We start from the raw sequence: 26,997 nt of genomic DNA, 5'->3' as shown, positions 1-26,997 counted from the left end.
GACTAGGATGTGTTTTGGGGTGCTTTTCTTCTGGTCTCTTTCTTCTGGTACTTTTCTGCATGTAGAATTTAGTTGCATGTAGTCTTTAGCTCTGGGAGTTTCTCTGTAATGATGTCCTTGACAGTTAAGTCTCCCTGGATATTTTGTTTTTGAGTCTTTGGAACTCCAATGATTTTTATATTGTTTTTGTTGAATTTATAAAATACTACTATTTTCATCTGTCCATATTCTTTGAGTATTTTTTCCATTTTTCCTGGTTTTTGGTGTGTCGCAGCCAAAGAAGACCCCAGCAGACATAAGCTCTCCAGGGCCCATCATCTAGGCCTTCAGTGCCTTAAAACGTTTTGATAAAGGTACTATTTACTTATGTTTGTTAGTAAATTATGAATATCTATTTTTTAGCTTTTGTTTTTGGGCCATACCAGGTGACACCCAGGGGTTACTCCTGGCTATGTACTCAAATATCGCCCCTGACTTGGGGGTCCATATGAGACATTGAGGAATAGAACCGTGGTCCATCCTAGGCTAGTGAGGGCAAGGCAGACGCCTTACTGCTTGTGCTACTGCTCTGGCCCCCTAAATACCTATTTTTATAATTCTCTATGAGTTGGAAACGCTCAGACTTCTTTTGCTCTGTTGAACTTATTTGGTCTTATTTATTATTAATGAGAGAGCAGCTATAGACTCCCTTTTTCATTATCTAGTTTCATACTCACATCATATACAAGCCAGTTGCTTAAGTGATTTACAAGATGTTCAGTAGGCACTTATACAGTATTGCCTGTTCTCACAACTACCTGGGATAGAGAGAGTACAAATGTCACTTTTCCTGGGTTCTCTATTTACTAGTGGCTTAATGTAGCTTAACTGATATCTTCTGTTCTTTATAACTGATATTAGGGAATCAAATAAAAATTAGATAATGGTTAGCCTTAGGTAAGTCACAAAAATAAAGACTATCTAAGATTTTTGTTTTGCTTTATTTGGGGGTCACACCCAGCTTTAATCAGGGCTTTCTTGTGACACTGCACTTAAAAATCAGTCCTAGTGATGCTGGGATCTGACTGAGGTGGCTACATGAAAGGCAAACCCTCTGCCTTATACACTATTGCTAGAGCCCCCCCAAAACTTGAGATTTTAAAAATCAATGAATATCTTTTATTTTCCAGAGGGGCCCCTCGACATATGGATGGATGGAAAAATGCTAAGTGCTCAGAAATCGCCCCTGGCTTGGAGGGACCATATGGGACGCTGGGGGATCAAACCGGGGTCCTTCCTTGACTTGCGCTTGCAAGGCAGACACCTTAACCCTAGCGCCACCTCTCTGGCCCCTATAGCACTGATAATATTTCATATTTCTACTTATTTCTAACTTTATATCCATTTTCTGCATATTAAACACTACTACTAATAATATGTCAGTTGATTTTGATAGAGATAGGAGGAATTATAGCAGGGTCAAATTATATCAATATATTAAAAAAGTAATTAAAATGTTCCCAATAATCATATCAATGACTTGCATATAATTATTTCATGGTCTTTCTCTTTATTGGATTCTTGCTTTATTTCTCTGAAAATTTTAATCCACTGAAATGTGTTCACCAGTTCCCTAGTTAAAACCAAAGGATAAACAATGTGTACCTTTCTCTGGGAATCCTGTTTGAGGATAACTTTCCAGAATCTTGGATATTTTCCTGTCTTTTCCATCTTTCTATTCTATTAAATATCTATTCTTTTATCAATTTATTCATTTATTTTGGTTTTTGTGCCACACGCAGTGCTGCTCAGGGATTACTCTGGCTATGCGCTCAGAAATCGCTCCTGGCTTGGGCGACCATATTAAATTCCAGGGTATCTCACTGCAGTCCATCCTAGGCTGGTGTGGGCAAGGCAGACAGACACCTTACTGCTGACGCAACTGCTCTGACCCCTAAATATCTATTTCTATAAATATTTTCTAAATTTGTCCATTTTATATTGTCTTCTACTTCCAATTCTGGTTACTTGAAAATTAAAAAAAATACGAGTGCTAAAGAAAGACCTTGGGGTTTGACCATGAACAGCCTGTAGTCAGGCACATGACTTTATTTTTCAAGGGTAGAGACACCCTGTATTTCTTAGGCTAAGGGAATTTACTTTCTAATTTCAGCCCCCCCCCCCATTTTTTAAATTTTCTTTCATTTACTTTTTTCTTCTTTTAAATTTATATTTATAGCTTATAGACAGGGGCTCCAGCGTGCTTATAATATATATATACCTATACATACATATATATACATATATATATAATAAACAAAATCATAGAACATGAATCATCTTGTTCTGCCTCATAATTCTATGTCTTCCTACAAATTAAGAAAATAAAAAGTGGGGCCGAAGTGGTGGCCCAAGTGGTAAGGTGTTTGCTTTGTGCACGCTAGTGTAGGAAGGACCGAGGTTCGATACCCCCAGTCCCATATGGTCCCCCAAGCCAGAAGCAATTTTTGAGCGCATAACCAGGAGTAACCCAAGAGCATCACCAGGTGTGCCCCCCAAAAAAGAAAAGAAGAAAGAAAAGAAAAAGTGAAAGGTATCAGGGGCAAAGCAGTCTCATTAATATTGACTAAAAATGATCAGGCCTAAATACCCAAACGAATGCCAATGACAATAGAATCAAGAGACCAAAATTACAACAAGATATACACAAAAGGGACCTGTTACACTAACAGTCCAGGCTCCTAAGGGTGGAGGTATGGGATGCATGCTGGAACTATGTAAAGCAGGGGTTTCAAACTCACCACCCACTGTATAACATTTTGTGGCCTGGGGCCGGCCTTCAAATATCGCAGTATTCACGATTATTCACTTACCGAATAATCGCAATCAAAATTGCATTAGTAAGAAAAAATCACATTAAACACTCGCATATCCTGAGCCGTTCCGTTTGGGGTATGCAAATGTTTAATGCGATTTTTTTTCTTACTAATGCGATTTTTTATTGCGAATATTCGATAAGCCAAATCCCTTATGCAGCACTGCCTCACCCCGACTTTGCCTCCTGCGGCCCCCAGGTAAACTGAGTTTGAGATTCCTGATGTAAAGAAAGGTCAACACTGGTGGTGGGAATGGCCCTAATTCATGATCACTATGTACCTTAAACACAATTGTAAAAGATTTGTAATTCACATCGGTCTAAAAATTAATTTAAAAAATTAGTGCATTATAATATATGGCAGTTATAAAAAGTAATAAAAACAAAGAAATATCTAAATTTCTTCACTACTAATATTTTACTCTTTTAAAAATAACAAGAAAAACACTTTCCTATCAGAATATAGAGGGACAATATTTATATTCCTCATCTAAATTTCTTTTAATTTCTTCAAGTTTTTCTCATCATTTCATGTAGGTACATTTTCTAAACTTTAAATACATTTACAAGGAGCATTGTGTCAAATCAACTCTAATTGCCTACCAACATAATCCAGTAACCTCATTTTCTTGTATTATTAGAGGAGTTAATTGGACCTGTACAGCTACCAATTAAACATGTTGTTTTAAGAGAACAGTAAATCTAATTTCCTCTATAAACATATCTCTGCAGGAAGATACAGACAAGATACTGGATGCAAACCCAAAATATCAGTTATATCTAATGATCTGTTCTTATTGAGAGTCCAGAATAAATTTATCATTTTTATTTGAATAATTTAATTTATTCGTATATGGTGAAAATGTTATATGCCTTTATCATATGTAATATACTTGTACATTGTGCTTATATCCATGCATGCATATAAACAATTATATGTTTCAGCAGAAATATAGTAGTACCTTCCTATAGCAGAAAAAATATTCATTGTTTTTAATATTTAAATCATCTTTTATTAAAACATGAAATTAGTCAAAGTAAATAAAGCTTTGTTCAATTTATATATTTATATGAATATATAATGTATAAGATGTTTTAAAGTCATAGTGCTTGACATGATTGCCATTATGATGTCTTTACTTGAAGGTTAAGATTAAATTAAAATTATTTTGAGGCTTTTGATTTCCTTTTCTGTTTGTTTTTCTTGGGGGTGCATAAATAGTGGTAATCAGGGGGCTATTCACAGCTTGATGCATGAGTGGTTTCTCCTGATAGCATTTGAAGAACTATGTTGCTAGGCATAGAAATGAGCACCCAACACTCAGAGCTAGCACTCTAGCCCTTTGAGCTCTTTCCTTGTCCTTCATTTTATTTTTCATTTAAACCCTGTTTCACTGATTCTATACCTTGGCAAAGTCATATGTCTATTAAGCTTTATGTTTTTGTTTGTGGAGGCTAGCTTTTCATCTTTACTTATCTTGTTTTTTATTTTGAGCCACACTGGGTGTATTCAGGACTTATTTCTGATTTCCTGCTCGGATTTCTCTTCTCTGGAGAGTCAGGAGGTCATTTGTGGTGCCAAAAATAGAATGCATGTCTCATGCAGGAAAGACAAGATCTCTAGTCCACTGTACTATCTCTTCAACCTCTCAGTTTTATTTAAATAATAGATTATCAATCGTTTAAATGAGAATGTGGCTTTGAACTTTAAAGTATTGCAAAGAAAAAATTAGAGTACTTTGAGGTTAAATTAAATAGAAATTATACAGCAAGTACAAAAGAATATGGTAATTTACTTCAGGGAAAAAGCTGTTTTCTATCACATGAGAACATTGCACCCAAACAATAAATATGCTAATGACAAATCTTACTGAGGAGTTTATTAAACAAGGTGCTCTCTGTGGAACATTTTCCCTTAACATTTTGTTAATCAGAGTCTAGTTATTATGTCTCTAAATATGTCCCAAAAATATGTCTTGCCAGCAATTCAAATTGATTGTCACCTTAATTAATCTAAATTAGTGAGTTAATATTATAATCACTTCAATGCCTAACTTGACAAGCTTAAGCTCTGGAAATATATGTTAGTACACAAACTATTCTGCCTCCTAGAAACAAAAGAGAAAATTTTGTGTAAATTTTTTTATCTTTAAAAATTCATTTTCATTAGAACATTAAATATATGAAATGATGTTCATCTTAATGTTGTCAAGGCACAAAATAATGCAGTATCTCTCTGGATACTTCAGATGTTATCTAACCATACCAAAGGAAAGATGGACTCTTGACAAGAACCCTTGTCCTTGTCATGCTTTGTCCTTCACTCAACAGTGAAAATAAGCATTTTTCCTCAGTTTGGTCAGGTCTGTAGATAAAACTATTCTTTATAGGCCATCTCAGGAAAGAATGCATCATTTTTTTCTGTAACTCACTAATCTGGAAACTTCTTTCTACTCTATTATTTTATTTTGAAAACCCCTACTTAGGACATGCCAATAGTATGATTGCTTTGAGAACAGGAGTATAATTTGCAATCTGCAAGGTGGTTGCCAATAAAGGCTTTTATTAGCCTATTCTCATGTCTTTCATTTGACTGGCCTACAAACAATAGTAGAATCAAACCTTCATAAGTAGAATACAAAAATGTAAAAATAAAAACAATAAAAAGACAAAATAAAGCCTTAGTAATAACATATATCTCTTATGCATATGTAGGTATACTCACATATATACATATATGTGTGTGTACATGTTTAGTGTATGTATGTGTGTGTGAAAATTTGAGTAGCTAACATGATGGCTTTAAAGACAATCTCAACTAAGCTTAGTTAAAGCAGAATCTAACCACATGAAAGGAAGGAAAAAAGATGAGACAGAAAGGAAATTGATGAAATGTACATTGTGTATAGATTTGCAGATTTAAGTTTTGCTTTCTCCAAGGAATGAGCTAAGAAAAGGCGTCTTCCCAATTCAGTAAAGGAGCTACTTTATAGATCAAAATACACAGCTGTGGAGCTGCCAATAAATCTCTTAATCCACCTGTAACTATGACACTTCTTTGATAAACCCCTTGAGTAGCAATAAAGCCAAACATTTATAGTTACAATTTTTTTTTCTGTAAAGAAGTTGCTCCAAGGGAAAGAAGAGAATAAGACAACTGCAAAAGAAAGGACTTTCTTTATGGTTCTCCTGAGTCTAAATCAGTAGAAATTCTGGTTCTATTTTAATTTAAATTAAATTCATTTCTTACTTTTTGGGGGGACTGGAGGTGGGGCTTACTCCTGTCTTTGCCCTCAAGGATCGCTTCTGGCAGTTCAAGAACCAGATATGGTGCCAGGGATCAAACTGATCAAAATGTGCAAAGAAAGTGTTTATTCACTGTTCTTTATCTCCCAACCTAGTTCTATTTCTTGTTGTTGTTGTTGTTGTTTTGGGGGCCAAACCAGGCAGTGCTCAGGGGTTACTCCTGGCTATCTGCTCAGAAATAGCTCCTGGCAGGCACGGGGGACCATATGGGACGCTGGGATTCTTTTTTTTTTATTAATATCTTTATTTAACATCTTGATTACAAATATGATTGTGATTAGGATTCAGTCATATAAAGAACACCTCCCATCACCAGTGCAACATTCCCACCACCAATGTCCCAAATCTCCCTCCATCCCACCCCGGTCACCCCCACCTGTACTCTAGACAGGCTTTCCTGTTCCCTCATTCATTCACATGGTTATGGTAGTTCTCAGTGTAGTTATTTCTATAACTGCACTCACCACACTTTGTGGTGAGCTTCTTGAAGTGAGCTGGAAGTTCCAGCCCTCCTCTCATTGTCTCTGAGGATTGTTGCAAAAATGACTGTTATTTTTCTTAAAACCCATAAATGAGTGAGACTACTCTGTGTCTATATCTCTCCCTCTGACTTATTTCACTCAGCACGATAGATTCCATGTACAGGATAATTTTCATGACTTCATCTCTCCTGACGGCTGCATAATATTCCATTGTGTATATATACCACAGTTTCTTTAGCCATTCATCTGTTGAAGGGCATCTTGGTTGTTTCCAGAGCCTGGCTATTGTGAATAGTGCTGAAATAAATATAGATGTGAGGAAGGGATTTTTGATTCAAACCAACCACCTTAGGTCCTGGATCGGCTGCTTGCAAGGCAAACTCTGCTTTGCTATCTCTACAGCCCCTAATTATATTTCTTATTAAATAAATTCCTATCTGAGACTAGTATAATCTTAACCTTGTATATTAGTTACTGTACAGAAAATTTAAAAGGCCTTGAGCATCTGATCTAATCTGTGTTATAACATCAGGTAACATTACTTTAATTGGCAGAATATTTTTTCTGTGGTCAAGGAATCAGAACTCCTTGGTAAATGCACCACTGACTAGATTCGATCCAATTTTCTTCAAAATCAGGCTTGCAACATATGTGTCAGCAACAATATGGTATGACTGTTGGTAGTCACAATTGTTGTTTTCCTTTATTTTTCTAAGACCAAATCTTAATGACCATTTCTTATTATGAAAATAAGTTTTATATATGCACATACAAATCAGTTGATTATGATTTTAATAATTAGCCACAAGTAGATGAAGTGGAGGAAATGGTGATGGATAGTTCTAATGAGTTGTTAAAAACGTGTGCTCTTGTTGATGCTATTTATATATTCCTATAAAAAATCTAGGTTATTTCTAGCTTGTTAATGTTTCTTTCATATTTGGTTAACAAACATTGTTTCTAGGTAAATTTTCTAATTCCTATGTATAATTATACTACAGAAGTAAATGAATATGTTCCAAGTGATTTATGTGAAATAACTCTCACCAGAGAAATTGAGATCTATGGGTATCTTAAAGATAATGTGGTGAGAAACCTAGCCACATAATATAAGGTACCTTGATAATATTGGGAGCAAGAAAGTTATTCCAGAAAATAGAGACCTTCCATCTTCCAAAGCAAGCCATCTCAGTCACTTGAAAAATATCTTTGTGTAGTTAATAATGGTAAAGACTGCTATGAGTAACTCTGATCCATATGGACACCAGCATCTTATCAGCTCTTCAAAGCAGATGTCAAGCTGTGTCTGAATTCCACTTGACCTACATGGTTCAGAAACTGATTCTCAATCATCCCCACATTCACGTTCAGAGGAAACCCTGGACTCGAGATGTAATGAATTATAGCTTTTTAGAAAAAGAAGCTTAGCTTTAACCTCTTTTCACTTTTTCTAGAATAATCACTTCCTTTGCAAAAAAAATAAATAAATAAATCAGGAAATAAGTAGTGGAATAAAATCAATTTTATTTAGAGAGCAAGAGAGATGGGGAATCAAGATGGAATATGGGCTTCTCCAGGAGGGAAATGATAGTATATATTTCAGGTTAGGATGCAGCGAATCTCCCAGAATAGAATGTGTGCAGCTTGGTTTTTCATTGGTAGTTTTGAAGTGGCAGTGTTAACAAACTATCCCAAAAAGCAGGTTTGGTTTGGCTTTATAATCCGTAAATTCACAACTCTGCAGATAGAGGGCCAACTTCTGTAGGCCAGGGGCTTTCTAGAGAAAGGAGCTAAGAGTGCTTGAATCCTTGATAAAAATTATATAGAAATTCTTCAAAACAAGTGTTTCCTCTGAATCTTGAGAAGCCAAACTTTTTGCTGTGAACCAACTATTTTAAACATTGGGTCAGGAAAATAATACACTTGGCTGATTGCAGCCAACAAATCCGATTCAATTCTTGGCACCATATTTGTTTCCTTAAACATCATCAAGAGTGGTCCCTTAAACATCGCCCAACAGCCAGGAATTAGTTTAATTTGTTTACTGCCTGGTGGTGTCTTCATCCTCACTTGCCTCTGCCAAATAAAAGATCTTTAGAATAAATATTTAACTATTGTTGCATTGGTGTGTGTGTGTGTGCGTGTGTGTGTGTGTGTGTGTGTGTGTGTGTGTGTGCGCGCGTGTGTGTGCATGCGCATGAGTGTGTGACAGTTTTGTTTTGCCTTTTTTTGTTTTTTGTTTGTTTGTTTTTGTATTGAGGGGACACATCTGGCAGTGCGCAAAGATCACCACTGGCTCTGCACTCAGAGATCACTCATGGATTGCTGGTGATTCTAATTTAAATGTGTGTGTATGGCAAGCACCCTACCCTCGGTACTATCTCTCTGACCCTGTGTTGTTATTCTTAAAGAAACACAGATTTTATATTGACTAAAAGAAGAAATAATACAATTAACCCATTAGATTAGACCAAGAATGAAGCATTTTCCAGCACCAAAAATTTTTAGAGAAAAAATAGAAAAGCACTGCAAACCAGGAAAATTTGATATTCCAATGTAGGAAAGGGTTTCCTAGAATATTTAGAAGAGTTAGTATAGTTAGAGAATGAGTGTTCTGGGGGCCAGAGCAATGGCATGGAAGTAGGGCATTTGCCTTTTTTTTTTTTTTTTTTTTGGTTTTTGGGCCACACCCAGCGGTGCTCAGGGGTTACTCCTGGCTGTCTGCTCAAAGATAGCTCCTGGCAGGCACGAGGGACCATATGGGACACCGGGATTCGAACCAACCACCTTTGGTCCTGGATCGGCTGCTTGCAAGGCAAATGCCGCTGCGCTATCTCTCCAGGCCCAGGGCACTTGCCTTGCATGCAGAAGGATGATGGTTTGAATCCCAGCATCCCATATGGTCTCCTGAGCCTGCTAGAAGTGATTTCTGAGTGTAGAGCCAGGAGTAACCCGAGTGCTGCCGGGTGTGACCCTATGAAAAACAAAAAATAAATAAATAAAGAATGTGTGTTCTGGAGCTGGAGTGATAGAACAGAGGTAGGGTGTTTTCCTTACAAGCTGCTGAAACAGGATAGACCTGAGTTCGATTCCCATAGTCCTGTATAATCCCCAGAACATGCCAGGAGAGATTTCTGAGTGCAGAGCCAAGGAGTAACTCCTGAGCGCAGCTGGGTGTGCCCCCCCAAAACACACATAAAATAATGAGTGTTCTTTGGAATTAAATATGTTCCACATCATAATTGGTATTATTTTGTTTTGTTGTTGTTTGTTTGTTTTTTTGTTTTGGGCTCACACCCAGAGAGCTTAGGGGTAACTCCTGGCTATGTGCTCAGAAATAGTTCCTGGCTTGTAGAACCGTATGGGACTCCGGGGATCCAACCAAGGTTTGTCCTGGGTCAGCTGAATGCAAGGCAAGCTCCCTATGACTGTGTTATGGCTCAGCCCCAGTTTTTTTTTTTTTTTTAATAATATCTCTAAGCACCATGATTACAAAGATGTATGTAGTTGGGTTTCAATAACCAAAAGAACACCCCCTTCACCAGTGCAACATTCCCACCACTAATGTTCCTCCCATCTTCATCCTCCACCACCCCACTACCTGTATTCAAGACAGGCATTCTACTTCTCTCGCTCATTAATATTGTCACGATAGTTTTTAGTGTAGTTATTTCTTCAACTGCACTTTCCACTCTTTGTGGTGAGCTTCATATCATAAGCCAATCCTTCCAGCCCTCATCTCTACGGTCTCTGGACATTATTACAACAATTTATTTTTCTTACAACCCATTGGTGAATGAGACTATAATGTGTATTTCTTTCTCTTCCTCTAACTTATTTCATTCAGCATACTAGTTTCCATGTCCATCGTGCATAGGAAAACTTTACCTCTTCTGATAGCTACATAATATTCTTTGTGTACCACAGTTTCTTTAGCCAATCATCTTTGAAGGACATTTTGGTTATTTATAGATTTTGGCTATCGTAAATAGTGCTAAAATGAATATAGATGTGCAGAAGGCACTTTTTATTGTGTTTTTGTGTTTCTAGTGTATATCCCTACAAGTAATATAGGCAGATCATATGGTAACTCAATGTCCAGTTTATTGAGGAATATCCATTTTGTTTTCCATAAAGGCTGGACTCGATGGAATTCCCACGAGCAGTGAATGAGATATCCTTTCTCTTCACATCTCCACCAGCACTTACTGTTCTTATTCTTTGTGATGTGTGCCAGTCCTGTGGTGTGAGATGGTATCATATGGATGTTTTTATTTGCATCTCCCTGAAGATTAGTGATGTGGAGAACTTTTTATGTACCTTTTGGCAATTTGTATTTCTTCTTTGAGAAACTTCATTTCATCTCCCCATTTTTGATGGGTTTAGATGGATTTTTCTTGTTAAGTTCTGTCAGTACCTTGTATATCTTCTATATTAACCCCTTATTTGATGGTTATTGGGTGAATAGTTTCTTCCATTCTGTGAGTGGCTTTTGTATCCTAGTCACTATTTCCCTTGAGGTTCAAAAGCTTCTCAGCTTAATATAGTCCCTTTTGTTTATTTCTGCTTCGATTTGTTTGGAGAGTGATGTTTTCTTTTATGGATGTATTTTTCTGCATGGGTAAAACTTGCTAAAAAAACTATTGTAGCTATCCACTGATCTGAGACAGAGACAATTTTGTCATATTTCAAAGAAAGTTGTCATCTAAACTGGCAATGATTTCGCAAGGTTGAAATATTTAATTTTTATATTTTTCTCAAAATATAATACTGCATTTAACCACTGTTAGTTGCTGAATAACATGATTTGTCAATCATTGCCTTACTAGTGAAATTTATAACTTGTATTTTAATGATATATTTGCAGGTAGATAGCCATGGATGGGTCCCTGGTAGTAAGTTCTATTCAGAAAGTAGTAAAATGAAGAAGTGATTTAAAGATGTTGCCAAATTACCATCCCTAATAGAGTCCAATAGCAAGTAGGTACCACTCAGAAGCAGAAATTGAGGTATTATACAGAGGGAGGTGGAAGCACTCAGAAAAGGAGAAATTTTGAGAGGAAAAAATATATAGAAAAAATTATCAAGTGCTAAAAGTTGTTTATCTTGACAGGGTTCCATGTTATATCCAGCTCCACATGACATATCTCTATCTGTCTGTTTGAATCTCTGTGTCTTTTTTTTAATCTCTCTGTGTTTCTGTCTCTCTTTTGTGTTTTCTCTAAAAATTTTACTTTACATCTCCTCTTGAAAATTTTCTGAAGGAAAAGCAATAACAGTGTCTCTCCTTTTTCTGTAAAGAGCAATTTCTTGCTCCAACCAGAGTCCATGGCTCCCAAGGAACTTGAGTGGAGATAAACTAAACTTCAAGCCATATGACTTAAGTGAAGCAGGCAGGACACTAGAATCCTACAAAAAAGGTCCTCATCGCAGACTTTTTATTATAGGAACTTCCCTGAGTAACTGAGGTCGGCTGAGCAAGAAAGTAGTATCTTTTCCCCTGATGTTCTTACCACCCTCACATTCCCATTCACTTGTCACATATTGGTGAGCCAACCGAGAAAAAAAAAAACAAGAGCAACCTAGAGAACTAACTTCTTTTCAGAAGTGACTTCTGTCTATAAAAGTAATTTATACATAATTCTTAAAACAAACTTATTATACCATATTAAAATTATATACGTTTTAGTGGTCTATTAGCGAGCCTGTAGAGTCCAAGTAACTTTCTCTACAAATAGGAATTTATTTATTCTCTAGCTTTAGAGCTCACACTGTGTATTATAAGTGATGATTATTTTTTCATCCTTTAGAGGAAATTTTAAAAAGTCCTATTTTGTAATTAAGACATTTGTTGGATAGCTGCTTTCTTTTTTTTTGGCTAACCGTATAGGAACTGAATTAGGAATTGGATCTCAAAGAAGTAACAGCAAGGTATAGTGAGAAATAATAATCATAAATTAAAAATTACATTTTCTGGGGCCGGGCGGTGGCGCTGGAGGTAAGGTGCCTGCCTTACCTGCGCTAGCCTAGGAGACGGACCGCGGTTCGATCCCCCGGCGTCCCATATGGTCCCCCAAGCCAGGAGCGACTTCTGAGCGCATAGCCAGGAGTAACCCCTGAGCGTTACCGGGTGTGGCCCAAAAAGCCAAAAAAAAAAAATAAATAACATTTTCACAAGACTATTTCACCTGCTTAAATAAGGAGAAATTTGTGATTTATACTTGCTTTATGAGGTTAATAATTTGCATATTTAGATATGTAAAGTCTTATCTTTAGAATTAATTAATGTTAGAAATAAGATGTTGTGACTGTGAAGTCACAATGGTAGTCATTTTGAGGGCTCAGAAAATGTTTTCCATTTATAATTGCAATTTATAATTAAATAATAGGATAATGTCCCAATTCTTCCTCTTCCATTGGTGAAGACGGTGTTCTTTACATGACTGAAACCCAAGTACAATCATATTGGTAATCACAGTGTTTAAATAAAGATATTTTAAAAATAAAATAATAAAAATAATATGATAAAATTAAATAAATTATATAAATTAAATAATATAATTTATAATTAAAGCATGGTGGCATATAAAAATCTTTTCAAAGTTCTTATGTGTTATTTTACATCTAAAAATAGATAAACTTAGATTATAGTGATATGTTTATTGGGTAGAGAGAAAGTTGTGAATAAACTTTAAAATTATATATCTTTACTAAAATATTCTGTGCTATATGATAATATTTGATAATATGATAATATATTATATTATATATATGATAATAATTGACTTTTGTGCAAGATAATTCTATTCTAATGATTCAGATTTTAGCTATCAATAAGTTAATTCCAAACACTAATATTGTTAAAAAAATAATGCTAGTCCAAGTTTACTTTGGCTATTAAATATTCTGGTTTTATTTATACCTGTGTAGTGGTACTAACTGGATGTTTTTGTGACTTTTGTCAAATGCAGATGTTATGTGGTACCTGGGAAATAGCACGGTTGCAAATTTTTCCCTGGGCTGTGACCAGTCAAACCACCAAAGCAGTAACAGCAACGAACAGACTCAAACTACATACTCTATTCACTGAACACATTCAAGCAAACTAGCATTCCCTTGTTATTCTCTCCTCTCTTCTCACCACTTGCTTTTTGATTTTTTTCTCTTCTATTCTTTTCTTTACTTTCTATCTTTTCTTTTCTCCCTTTCTTTCTAATGTATTTTTCTCTTTTCTCCCTCCCTACCCCTTCCATACACCTTACCCTTTCCCCCCTCTGGAAACCCAACTATCCCTCCACCCCTCAATCCCATCCAGACCTCCCTCTATATTAAAACACTTCACCCTCAGTTCCTAATCTATTAGGCAACAAGATCGACCTCCTACCCCAACGAACCAGTACCCAGCACCCAAGAGAAGGGACACCCAGTCAAACCCACACCTCGTCCCGGACAAGAAAAGACAGCCAACTCCCCTGCGGACTCATGCTGCGAGGCCCTCCCTACCTACTCCCCCTAATGTGGACTGTTACTTGAAACCGGACCTAGGTCCAAAAGTATCCCCAATGCAAGAACTCTTCCAAGACCTCCCTGCCGCAAATTTTTACCAACCTGAAGAAGGTCAGGGGGTGGGATAGGAAGATGCCTGAGAACCCACTCATTACAACAAAAACCCAAAAGACAATGGGAAAAACTGTACTTCCAACATAGGCATAGGACCTGTAATACACCACCTCATTACCTGCTCTCCCCCAAATGTAAGGTAGTCTTTTGCACCACTTTGGCGCTTTAAAACCTTCGCGAACTCATTTTTCTTCTTTTCTTAAATTTATTTTTTTTAAATGTTGGTCCTACATATACATTTGCGAGCACATACATTTTTATTTATTTCTTCTTTCTTTCTTTTTTTTTTTTAATTTTAATTTTTATTTTTATTTTTATCATTTTTGGGTATGTGACCTGTGTCTGTTATACCCTCTGTCCACCCCCAGCTACACCGACAATATAATGTAGCACCACTTCCCCCTGCAAAGACACACTAAATAAAGGGGAAATCTTACATATATATATATATATATATATATATATATATATATATATATATATAAAAAAAACAAAAAGAGCTCTTATCTACTAGAGATAGGAACTCATAGTTGTTTACAATACAGGGATATCTCCTACCTTGAAAATATGTCATGTGGAATCAGCTTAGACCTCAGGTGATTAGATACCATTCATCCAGCCTTGAAATCTGGATCCCAGACAAAGGATTGGCACAGCTCTTTACAACAGCTACAGGAAACAAACTCCATCTGAGCCAGCCTTAATACTGCGGGGTCAACAACAAGGGCCAGCTCTAACATGATATCCTGACAATGAGGAAAATGCGAACAACTTGTCCTGAGAGCAGATTAGCATACCTTACCAGCTAACAACAAGACAAAACCAGAAGACGCAGCACCATTTGGTAGGCCCAAAAGCCAAGATCGTGACTTACAGATGACTGGCTACTAGAACCACGACCAGACAGTATACACCTTGGGCCCAATATAAAAGCCCTAGTTCAGGGTTTGCACTATGACTTGCACAATAATCATGATCCCTAGTCCCAAAGGTCTGACAGAGACAACTGCAACAGAATGGGGCTTCTGGAAGCACAAAGAAAGATGCTATCCTAGGAGCCATCCTAGGTTCAGTGCAAAGACCAAGATCACCAACCACAGAAGATGGATTAAAACGACACTGAGGCAACAGAACCTCTAGAACCACAAAGACTGACTTTATCATAAGTCCCACCTCAGGATCTGTGCAGATACGGAGACCTCTACACACAGAGCTCTGATTGTATCACCCTGGACAGAGCAGAAGTCTTCCACACACAAAAAAAAAAACACCACCGGGAGAATAAATGATCCTGAGCAAAGTCTAGAGCTGATCCCATGACAGTATACTCCAAGGACGGAGAAACCCCATATTTCTTAGGCCAAGTGAATTCCTTTTAGAATGACCCCAATATTTACTGTGCCAGGGCAGGAGGGGAAAAAACAAAAATACAAAAACCACAAAACCTTGGTTATTTCATATATACATATATTTTTCCCTTCATTTATTATTGTTATTATTATTTTTATATACCTATCTATTTTGGTCGATTTCTCTGTTTGGGTGTGACTACTGAAATCGTGGTCCCCAATTATACTTATTTTTTTTCTCTCTTCTTTTCTCTTCTTTCGTTATGTGCTATGCCATGTTTCTTATTTCAAGACCATGGCGTGTTTTTGGTTTGTTTGTTTGGTTTTTGGTTGTTTGTTTTGTTTTGTTTTGCTTTGTTTTTCATCTGTTTTTTTTTTTTTTTTTTTTTTTTTTTTGTGGTGCTTACCGATATAGATGGAGTCCCCACTGGATAATTGACTCTTTTTTTTGGTACTGGTGGAGTGTTTCAACTTCTTTTTCTCCTTCATCTCCCAAATCGATGATGAGAGCCTCTAGAAGGATTCCATCCATTTTTGGAGTATTAGACTCTTACCCCAGTTTATTTATCTTCTCTTTTCCAGGCAAAATCATGCAACTTGAATTAGCTAGTCCTGCCTACAATTAGAGGGGGAGATAAGGGAGGCATTAAGACCAAACAGGGGCAAGACTACTAAGTAGTGGGTTGGATACAGAGGGGACCACATATTCTAGCCGCCCTGGGAGTGAGGGAAGAGGAAATGGGAGGTAGGACAAAAACGGAGGTGTAGGGAGGACAAATTGGTGATGGGAATCCCCCCTGATTTTATGTAAATATGTACCTAAAATGTTATTGTCAACAATATGTAAGACACTATGATCAAAATAAAAATTATATATATTATAAAAAAAAAAAAAAGAAAAGAAGGTCTAGGAAGGATGAGAATTGTGAAGCTGAGGAAGAAAGTAAATAATTTACATCAAGATTAAATTGTGGGAAGGTAGGTATAAGAGGAACCTAAATGGAAAGAAAGGCATTTAAGGAAATAGATATAATTTTCACATGTTCACATTTATCTATGTTTCCTCTAGCCATATCCTCAGAAAATGAAATACTCAGAAGCTTTCGTAGATGTAAGAAGTAACTTTGGGTACTTCCATATCCAGATGTTTGTTTCCAAAGGAGATTGGTATTGAGAAAGATAAATTGTACTGAGCAGAGACAGCAGGCAAGGGTGGCTTTATTACTTTTAAAATACAGAAAGATTTTGAACTGCTGAACTGAGCTAGTGGAAAGTCCTAGAGGACTTTAGAGGGAAGGTAAGTCCATGAAATTAGACCATCTTTATATAGTAATTGGTATTTATCAAGGCTAAACTACTATTGACCTCAGACACTTAAATATCTTTCTTTAATTAAATCATGGGTTGAGAATTAGGCAGAGTATGTAAGACATTTCTAATATCAAAGGGTACAAAAAAAATGTAAGATTTCAAATTTTCTACATACAAAATCAGATTAATTGTTTATTGTCAAAAATCAACCTATCTAAATTTATTTATTTAATATCAAGAAAGTTTCAGTTGGTATGATTAATATTTTATAACAAAGACTGTTTGCATTAAACATTAGAAATAATTATATAAATAGCTATATAAAAATATTAGTCTTTTAGTAAAAAGTAGAGATCGCTGGAGAATCAAAACGGGCAATAGAGAAAGAGACTAGGCAATGCTTTTTTGCTACTAAAATCTAAAAAATAATGTTTTAGAATTAGTGTTTAAAATCATTGATATATACATATATAATAGTAAAAATATGGGGCTGGAGAGATAGCCTGGTGGTAAGGCGTCTGCCTTCCAGGCAGAAGGTCCGTGGTACAAATCCTGGCATCCCATATGGTCCCCCATGCCTGCCAGGGGTGATTTCTGAGAGTAGAGCCAGGAGTAACCCCTGAGCGCTGCCGAGTGTGACCCAAAAACCAAAAACCAAATAAAAAATAAATAAATAGTGCCCATAAGCATTAAAAATGAACATAGGAGATTGTTAAAGGGAAAGAGAGTAAGCTGCTCCTTCCTTCACATATATAAATCCCAGTATCGTGATAAATAGCTCTGTGTCTTTTCCAGTCTGAAAGATAGTCAGTTGACACATGGTGGGTTCTCAAGATGTGATTATCAGACTTACCTTGCTCTCCTCTAGCAATAATAGATTCCAGGCTCATTCCCCTAACCTGTTAACTTTTTTATTTTTGGTCAGACTTCAATCATTTCAGTTACATGTCAGTGTCTGGGAGTAAGAATTGATTTCACATTAGCTAGAATGAAATCTAATTAGGAAAGTAAATCTTCTATAAAGTTGTTTAAAATCAAATAAAGAGGATGTCCCCAACCTTTTCAATTACTTCTGAGTAAATATAAGGCTATGGCATCATAAATTGGCAAATCTGGACTTTCCTCTAATGTGTTGAAGAACATTTATACAAGATTATTTAATCATGGAAATTGACAAATGAGAGAGGAGAAAAAGACTGATATGTGGCTGTTTCTATAGTTATCATAGACATTCAGGAGCATACTGGACAAGAATTTCAGGGCAGAACTTATTGTAGATTAAGAAACACTGGCAGGGGGCCGGAGATATAGCATGGAGATAAGGCATTTGCCTTGCATTCGGAAGGACGGTGGTTCGAATCCCAGCATCCCATATGGTCCCCCGAGCCTACCATGGGTGATTTCTGAGTATAGAGCCAGGAGTAACTCCTGAGCACTGCCAGTGTGACCCAAACCTCCCCCCCCCAAAAAAAAAAAAAGAAAAACGAAAAAGAAACACTGCCAGGGGATAGAAAAATAACATAAGGAATAGAATATTTCCAGTAAATGGTTGTTGGTGGTTGTTTGGAACCAAAGTACTGACCCTATGATAGAAGTGATTATTAGAATATTTTACTCAAGTGTATTTTCAGGGAAAGAACAAACATAATATTTTCTAGATTGTGGGAAGTTAATAAGAAAATAAATTTAACCATGTGTTATATATTCTGTTTTAAATATCAATGTTTGTTTCTATCTTCTTTTTTTGTTTGTTTGTTTTTGGGCCACACCCATTTGACGCTCAGGGGTTACTCCTGGCTATGCCCTCAGAAATCGCCCCTTGGCTTGGGGGAACCATATGGGACATCAGGGGATCGAACCGCACTTCGTCCTGTGCTAGTGCTTGCAAGGCAGACACCGTACCTGTAGCACCACCTTCCTGGCCCCTGTTTCTATCTTCTTAATGTCATGTTCTAATTTTATCTTCATTATCATATTTCTTTATGAAAATTCTCATTTATTTTAAGTTTGAAAAATGTACATAGTGTAGTACATGTAGGTTCCTTAACGTGCTTAGGAAAATTATGAACTTCTGAAATAAAATTGCCTATCATTGAGTTGTAAATTTAGTTGCTTTTATTTTACAGTATCTTGAAAGGTTTTTTTCAATGTCTGGATATATTAAACTTCTCAAATCACACAATTTTTACTATGAAGTGAATCAATTAAGAATATATATTTGATCATGAGACTCAAACTTTAACAAACAAACAAAAACATACCAATCTTACAAAGGTGCCTGCTGGGGCTGTAAAGATAGCATGGAGTTAAGGCATTTGCCTTTCATGCAGAAGGACAGTAGTTCAAATCCCAGCAACCCATATAGTCCCCCGAGCCTGCCAGGAGCAATTTCTGAGCATAGAGCCAGGTGTAACCCCTGAGCACTGCCGGGTGTTAACCCCTCCCCCCCAAAAAAAAGGTGCCTGTAGGGGCCAGAATGATAGCTCATTAGGTAGGCATTTGCCTTCTCCAGGGCTGACCTGATGTGCAGTCCCTGGTATCCTATATGGTCCTCAAAGCCTGCCAGGAGTGATTTCTGACCACAGAACCAGGTGTAACACCTAGTGCTGCCCGGAGTGGTCACACTCCAACCTACCCCGAAAAAGCCTGCTATGATGTCATATGTTGAAGGATGGTGGTAGGAGGTATGGGGTAGACTTTGACGATATTGGAGGAGAGAGATTGACACTAGTGGTTAGTTGGGACTGAAACACTTTATGTCTAAAGCTCCACTAGAAATAGCTTTGTAAACCAAAATTTTAAATAAAAAATTTTGCATATAAGATACCTAAAACATTACTGTAAAATGTTTGTAATCTACTTTGGTCAAAATAAAAATTTAAAAAAATAAGATACATTTGTGGGTCAGAGTGATATTACAGCAGGTAGGGTGCTTGCCTTGTATCAGACCAACCTGGATTTGATCCTCTGTACCCCATAAGGTTGTCTTAGTCTGCATGAGTGATCTCTGAGTGCAAAGCCAAGAGTAAGCCCTGAATACCTTCAGTTGAAGCCCTTACCCAAAAACAAAAACAAACAAACAAAACGAAAACAAGAGATATTATTTTGAGTCTTTGTTTCTTTGGGGTTTTTTTGGGTGAGGGGTACTCAAACTTATCTCAGATAAGTTTTTGAGATAATTTCCAGTGATATTTGGGGGAACAGGAATTACATAGGCAAAATATGTACAGAATTCATTGAGCTATTTCACAGACCCAGATTTCATCACTTTTTACTTTTGTTTTGATTTTGGTGTCACTTTTGGTAGTGATCTGGGAACTGTCCAGTAGGGGATAAAACTGAACTACATGCATGCAAAACATAGATGCGACCCTTTATGCTTTCTCTCCCACACTAAAAAACCTGTTAAGAGTACATGAGGCTCTTGAATTACAGAATGATAGATGGGTGAGCAGAGAAAAATTCTCAAAATAATAAGTAGCTATATTTCACTGTGATGTTAAATTCTAAAAGTGTTGTTTGAGGATCATCTCTGTGTTATTCCTAAAATCTGCCCATAAAGATTCTATAATACAGAAGAACAAGTTATATCATCTGTTGGGAAGATCACCACAATTCAGTTTTCCAGAAAAGTTGTGAATAATCTTTTGGTAATTATGTGAATTATTTGACTTACAATCATAATAAATGAGTAAATAATATCTTTCAACTTGAATATGCTACTTACTTAACATGATTATAATATAAGAAGCACTTTTGAAGTTCTCTAAGGAAGTGAACACAAAATTAAGTCTTTTTTTCCCCCAGAGTCAGAAATAGTAGTAAATGATAGAGCCAAAAATGTGTTAATAATTTAATTTTCTCTTTTTTTATCTCTGACCATGGTTCTAGTTCTATCCACCCCTCTCTTTTTTATCTCTCTCTCTGTTTCTCTCACACTTATCTTTTCTCTCCCATTGTCATTATTATATGCACTTTATGTTTTTCCTATTTTTATATCTTTTCTCCCCAGTTTATCCCATAATAGATTGTGTTTGAAATTTCTCTCATGATCTAAAATAGTAAAGGTTTTTGTGCCCACTGGAGTTTTGGATTTAAGAATCCCTCCAGGGCAGGAGAGATGGCACAGCATTTGCCTTGCAAGCAGCCAATCCAAGACTGACATTGGTTCAAATCCTGGTATATCATATGGTCTCTTGTGCCTGCCAGGAGTGATTTCTGAGTGCAAAGCCAGAGTAACCCCTGAGTGCTGCTGGGTGTTACTCAAAAACTAAAACCAAACAAAAAAAGAAAAAGAAAAGAAAAAAAAACAGTCCAGTTATTTTGTTCCTTCTCTTTATAGCATATGATTGAATATGTTGTCATATTTATTAAGATCCATGAATTTCTATAGAGAAGAGTTTTATTTTCCATTTAACATGATATTTTGTGCTATTAGATTTTACTGATGTCTATTTTTTATGTTCACAGAGTTGGATTTTGTCAAAAATATTATTTATAGTATGGGTGGGAATTTATGTTCATGTATAGATAAGTCTCTCCCTTTAAGACTTTTTTTTAAAATAATAAAGTAGTTACTAGAGGTTTAAGAAGCTAAACGATGTTCTTTAATATTTTCACATTGCTGGTAAATTCTCTAATGTATCTTTTTAGTTTTTTAGGGGAATGGCTCACAAAACCAAAGGGACACATTACAAAGCTGAAGGACCCTCCTGAACTAAGTATATATAGCAATTGTGATATCCTGCTATACACTAATCAATTTACCTTGAGATAAATACTGTTACATTGAAAATATCATATTAGAAGAGAGATATTTGATAAATGATCACATATAAGGATATTAACTAAAATAATAAATTTTAGTTATTATAAGAAAATTAGAAAGAACATGGGGCCGGAGAGATAGCATAGAGGTAAGGTGTTTGCCTTGCATGCAGAAGGATGGTGGTTCGAATCCGGCATCCCATATGAACCCCTGAGCCTGTCAGGAGTGATTTCTGAGCTAGAGCCAGGAGTACCCCTGAGTGCAGCCGGGTGTGACCCAAAAACCAAAAAAAAAAAAAAAAAAAAAAGAAAAATATTAGAAAGAACAAACATTCATCTTTGTATGCTAGACAGAACTGTAAATGCTAAAATATTCATAAGCAGAATGAAAGCATAGTAGTTGAATTATAACCCAAGGCTCTATTTTGTATGTATACTATTCCCAAAGGATAGAGATATACACAAGGGCAATTTTTCTGTGTTCAAATTTGCTTTCTGTGTAAGTAAAATTTCACTTAAAAGATTCCAGTATCAAAAAATTAAAATGCCCTTTTTTAAATCTCTAAGAATTAGAAAAAGGCATAGAATTAACCTGATCTTTCTGGCATTTCTATATCCCAGGATTGTTATTTTGTACTTTTTTATCTGCAAATCAGTGGAGTTAGTGTTTTATTGCAGATCTGAGACAAATCTCTGGCTGTTGTATGCATTTGTGATCTATGTGTTATTACTAGATTTTGCTAATCAGATTTATGTGGTTCTTTATTATTTAAGCAGATACGGGCCTGATTGAAGTTCTCGTGCTCTTTTACACTGTTATCATCAGATATCAGAATAACCCTGTTATTTCAAAGGATGCTGAAAGTGAACTCTATACACAATATTACTCTGGTGCACATGAGATATGTGACTCAAAACTTGGATAAAGATTGCTAGTTGGAAAAGGCTTTTTAGGACATTCTAGATAGGGCATCCTCAAGAATGATTGTCCTATTACCAAAATGCCTCTCTTTACACTTTGTCTATATAGAGGGTTTTACAAGGATTGTGCCCAGGCACTCAAATGCTCCCTAATTCTAAAATATACTAACACTTATATTTAGTAATAATATAAAAGTTTACTGTTTTGTAATTGATGTGATACTTTTATATTCCATCACTGAACAATTTAAATTATGATCAGCACTTTTTTTTCTTTTTTCTTTTTTGGTTTTTCGGGCCACACCCATTTGATGCTCGGGGGTTAATCCTGGCTAAGCGCTCAAAGATTGCCCCTGGCTTGGGGGTACCATATGGGACGCTGGGGGATCGAACCGTGGTCCTTCCTTGGCTAGCGCTTGCAAGGCAGACACCTTACCTCTAGCGCCACCTCGCCGGCCCCAACACTTTTATTTTTATGAAAGATTATTCATTGATTTCATTAGTGGTAGTTCTGAAATATTGTTAATAACACTCTAGTTAGTTTCTGAGGAAGAACATTTAATTTAGCAATGAATGTTAGTCACAAAAATATTAGCATGTTAAAATAGGGAATTGCTTCCACTTCTAGAGTGAACCATTGTAGAAATAAATACATTTTAATTATGAGTCCTGGATGAAGGTGGATGGAGTGTATGGAGGGTGAGGGTTTTGTCCTCCAGCCCAGGCGCCTGAATCCCCTTCCAGGCAGAGGGTCTCAGGGTTCAAGGTAGCGGCAAGGAAAATACTCACAGCCAGTCACGTTCAGGAGACATGAAGCTTTATTAATGATAGGCCACATGTGTGGCTTCTATTCTAACCTATTAAGTAAGCTCCATAAGCCGCCCTGAACTTAAACCTATCCCTGATATCTCTCCATACTACCAACTCCCCCAACAGTTACCTCCTGAATCTGTCTCTCCTTACACCTCTGAGACAACCCTTTTGTTCCCTTCCTTAGACCCCTCCCAGAAGTGGGCTGGTCTGCCTTTCCAAGTTATTTTAGCATTTTGGTCCATAACTAATATATATGGAAAATAACCTATGTGTATCACTAATGTAATATACTTAAATGTACAAAATAGAACACATTACTAGAAGTACTAACATTTCTTACTCACTGGTATCTTCTTACTCATTGACACCAACATGTACATGAGTGGCTCACATTAATATGTGAATTTAATTACACAAATTGAGTCTCAACACAAGTGTGTTGGTCAAAGCACACATTCTTCATCATTGGTCTTTATAAAGGTCTAATTACAGATTTACTCATCATTTTTCTTTCTTGATTTTTGAGACAACTCTCTGTGGTTGTGACATTTTTTTTAATGTTGCTGTCACTAACTTGTGTGACTAGGAATTATGCTGTTGGTTATGTGAGCAGACACTATGTCAGGAAGTTTCTCATACAGCTTTTTTTTATATCATTAGATATAGACAACATTGGCATTTTGATGAGTATTAAAACAAAGTCAGCTGTTTAAATGTAAAAAAAATTATCGTTTCAAAGTTGATACTATCTTGTTAGGTCAGTACTGTGGTTTTCTAGGAGTCTTCATCTCTACCTCCAAATTGGCATATCAGACCAATATATCTTTGTGATATTTCTGACTTTTTTTAAATTTTTGTACCATATACTACAGCCTTCTTTGCCTGAATGCCAATTAGACTTTTTACATTATTCCAGGACACTGCAGTGAATTTTATACTTCTCAAGTTTTCTTTTTCTTTCTTGGAATTGGTCACAAAGGGCTGAAAATTTGGGTTTCAACCTATCTATAAAAGAGTATCATCTTTCAAGAGCTGCCATTTCTAAATTAACATGCGGTGTTAAAGAATTGACATGTCAATGAGGAGTGTAATTAACTTTGTCTATATTCTTTATGCTTAGTTAGATCAATGTAAAACTTACTAGCAATAACATCTTTCCTTTTCCACATGCTCCATTTAACCACAAGCTAACAGACAAATATTGATGAATTTAGCTGTTATGAATTATATACTTTGTTTATTATGAGTTATCTGTTACTTTTTTTGTTTGTTTTGTTTTTTTGGGTCACACCCAGCAGTGCTCAGGGGTTACTCCTGGCTCTACTCTCAGAAATCACTCCTGGCAGGCTCGGGGGACCATTTTGGATGCTGAAATTCAAACCACTGTCCTACATGCAAGGCAAATGCCCTACCTCCATGCTATCTCTTCGGCCACACCTGTTATTCTTACTACAACATAATGCTGTTAGAAAAAGACACAGAGACAGGGAGGACTGTGGCTAAGTGTCAAAGATTCCATTTAGCATTTACTTCCTTCTCAATCATTTTAATTTATTATGACCTGTTTCTAACATTCATTTTAACTGAAAGAACAGCAGGCTTCCTAGGAAGAATGCATTTGCTACTCTGCAGGATTCTTTTTATTTCAAAAAATTTTCCCAGGACTCTCTCCAAACAATTTAGACCAAAGAATATTTATGATTGTAGGTATATTAAATGGTGGTATCTGCTTAGGCTATTGAAATTTTATTTTGGGTTTTTATAGTCTCCGAAAAACTGCATCCAATTGGGGAACACATTTTGCTTCTGTTGGTGATTCCCATCTGTTGCCATAGATGCTTCAATGCAACTGTAGAGTTTCCTCCACATGTTCTTACATTACTAGCTATTTTCTGTGGCAGTGTGTTTAATTGGAATTGCTATAAGAGACTGACCATAAGTGGGGCCCTGTGTTGTCAAACCAGACCCACATAGCATTTAAAAGTTACTGCAGACTGATTTGATCACACTACAAAACTCTTATGATCTGAAAGGCAGAGATCTTTAGAAAAGCTGCCTCCAATTAGCAGAGATCAATAACTCATTCTGCTGTAGGAAGACAGAGCACATGCCAAGAATAGTGAGAAGCTTTCCTGGCACAATTGATCTCAGGCAAGGGCATGTAAGTGCAAACCCTTCAAATGGCTTTGGAGCTTTTTTTTTTTCCCTTCACAGGCTTCTCATCCTTGCATCCTTTAATGTTCTTTACTGTGACATTTCCTTACCTCACTTAACAAGACATGCTCCCTTTCCTTATTCTTGAATTTTAACTCATTCTGGTACTACTTAGAAGGAAAGAGATGATTTTATAAAAACACATAGAGCTGAGGATAAATTTCCTGCCAGCTAATGGGACTCAACTTCAGGCTTCATTTCTAATTTCCAGTTCACTGATCACATCAGTATCTTTACATCCAAACTCTCTCTCAGTCCACTTATTTTTTGATGCTCCATTTACATAGTCAACAGTGTATATCTATTCATCTGTTCATCTTTCTATCCACTATCATCTCTATGATTATATATTTAATTAAAAATAGGCATTGTCCCGCCTTAATACTGCTGGGTCTCCAACAAGTGCCAGCTCTAATATGATATCCTGACAATGAGGAAATGGGAACAACTTGACCTAAGAGCAGGTTATCCTACCTTACAAGCTAACGATAAGACAAAATCAGAAGACTTGTCACTCTTTGGTAGATCCAAAAGCCAAGATCGCGATTTACAGATGGCTGGCTGCTAGAACCATGACCAGACTGTATTTATCTTGGGACCAATAAAAAAAACCCTAGTCTAGGGTTTGAACTACAACCTGCACAACAACCATGATCCCTAGTTCCAAAGGTGTGGCAGAGACAATTGCAACGGAATGGGGCTTCTGGAAACACAATGAAAGACGCTATCCTAGATGCCATCCTAGGATCAGTGCAAAGACCAAGACCACCAACCACAGAAGATGGATTAAAATGACATTGAGGGAACAGAACTTCTAGAACCACAAAGAAAGACTTTATCATAAGTCCCACTGCTGGACCTGTGCAGATACTGAGATCTCTAGATACAGAGGTCTGATTTTATCACCCAGGATGGAGCAGAAGTCTTCCAAACACCACGAAAGCACCACCAGGAGAGTAAATGAACCTGAATGGAGTCTATAGTTAATCCCATGACAATATACTCCAAGGGTGGATAAACCCCATATTTCTTAGGCCAAGTGAATTCCTTTTCGAATGACCCCAATATTTACTGTGCAGGAGGGGAAAAAAAAGCAAAAAGCACAAAATATTTTTTATATATTATTTTTATCTTCATTTATTATTATTATTTATTTTTATTTACCTATCTACTTTTTGTCAATTTCTTTGTTTTAGTGTGGTTATTGAAGTTGTTCTCCCCATTTATACTTTTTTTTTTCTCTTCTTTTCTTTCTTTATGTGCTCTACCATGTTTGTTATCTCAAGACAATGTTTTTTTTTTTTTTTTTTTTTGTGGTGCTTATCGTTATTGTTGGAGTCCTCACTGGATATTTGACACT

The sequence above is a fragment of the Suncus etruscus genome, chromosome 17 (assembly GCF_024139225.1).
Source record: "Suncus etruscus isolate mSunEtr1 chromosome 17, mSunEtr1.pri.cur, whole genome shotgun sequence".
Taxonomy (NCBI): domain Eukaryota; kingdom Metazoa; phylum Chordata; class Mammalia; order Eulipotyphla; family Soricidae; genus Suncus; species Suncus etruscus.
Note: the sequence above shows the minus strand (reverse complement) of the source record.